The sequence below is a fragment of the Etheostoma cragini genome, chromosome 22 (assembly GCF_013103735.1).
Source record: "Etheostoma cragini isolate CJK2018 chromosome 22, CSU_Ecrag_1.0, whole genome shotgun sequence".
Lineage (NCBI taxonomy): Eukaryota > Metazoa > Chordata > Actinopteri > Perciformes > Percidae > Etheostoma > Etheostoma cragini.
In genome coordinates this window covers 21,606,785-21,608,345 of record NC_048428.1, presented here as the reverse complement: position 1 = coordinate 21,608,345, position 1,561 = coordinate 21,606,785, and positions in this window count along the sequence as shown.

Below are 1,561 nucleotides of genomic sequence, written 5' to 3'. Positions count from 1 at the left end.
ATTTATAATGAAACGTGTGTGTGTGTGTGTGTGTGTGTGTGTGTGTGTGTGTGTGTGTGTGCGTGTGTGTGTCCGTGCATGCATGCGCGCCTACTTCTCGGGCTTGAGGTCTCTGTAAATGATGCCCAGGCCGTGGAGGTGGTCGAGGGCCAGAGCGAGCTCCGCCAGATAAAACTTCACATCCTCCTCCGTGAACATCACCTGACAACACACACACACACACACACACACACTATGTATTTACCACATACGTGTTCTACTTCTTTTAACATGTTAAACACAACAACACGGTGGAAAACTTCACAACAACGAGCTCCTTCGACTGCGTGGGAACTTGAATTTGCAGTAAAGTTGATGGACTGCAGCTTAAAGAAAAGTAAGAGAAAGTAAATAATTCTGTTGAGTAAATCTGTTAGACAAAAGAAAACATCTTGTAGTTAATTATTCGTAATTACTGACCTCAGAGTTTAAACTAACCACGGAGAGGCAGCGCTCGGTTGCTATGCAACACGTATCTGGGACAAACTCCCCTAAATCCTCCCAATTCCTTAAAATCAGGGCTCAAGACATTTCTATTTGCCTCTTCTGTTAAATTAAATGCTGTTAATCCACATCCTGCACTGCCATGCAACTAGGGCTGCAACCAAGCATCAGATGGTTTTCTGCATGAGTGGATCCGTCGTTTGGTCTCTAAAATGTCACAAAATGGTTAAAAAAAAATTAGAAGTGAATCAGTGTTTCCCAAAAAGCCAGAGACGACGTCCCCAGACGTCTCGTTTTGTCCTCAACTCAAAGATATTCAGTCCACTGTCCCAGAAGAGAGAAGAAACTAGACGACATACTCACATTTAACAAGTTTTCCTTTTCAAAGAAAATTAAAAAAAAATCACTAAAAACGAATTAATTGTCAAAATAGTTGGCGGATTATTTAGTCGTCGAGTATCTAGCTGTGACTGCACTGCTCGGTCTCCTGTGTTACCTTTATTTATTTTACACCTGTGCCATTTGAATGGGTCTATTTATATTGCCTTGTGTTTCTTTTCTTCACACCTTTTATGTCTCATGTAGACGACATTCTCAACATGTCCTGTTGTTTTAAAGGTGCTTTGCAAATTAACTCGCCTTGCCTCTATATGTTTGGTGATTCTGGAGACATTTAAAGTACTTTATTTGCACCATGCTTTCTTTCTTCTCCTCACATGTTAGGCTACATTTGCAATAACTCAACGTTTTTGGAAGACGTGATAGAGACAAATGTCGGATGAATGTTAAAGAAAGTGTAATGTAATGAGAGGAGCTGCGCAAGGTGTTGAGAGCCGAAAATCTAATTTTCCATGAGAGATAATAAGTTCCTCCATCCATCCATCTTCATCCGTTTATCAGGTTGCGGGGGCAACATCTCCAGTAGGGGACCCCAAACTTCCCTTTCAACCAGCTCCGACTGTGGGATCCCGAGGTGTTCCCAGGCCAGGTTGGAGATACAATCCCTCCACCTAGTCCTGGGTCTTCCCCAAGGCCTCCTCCCAGCTGGACGTCCCTCCACCTAGTCCTGGGTCTTCCC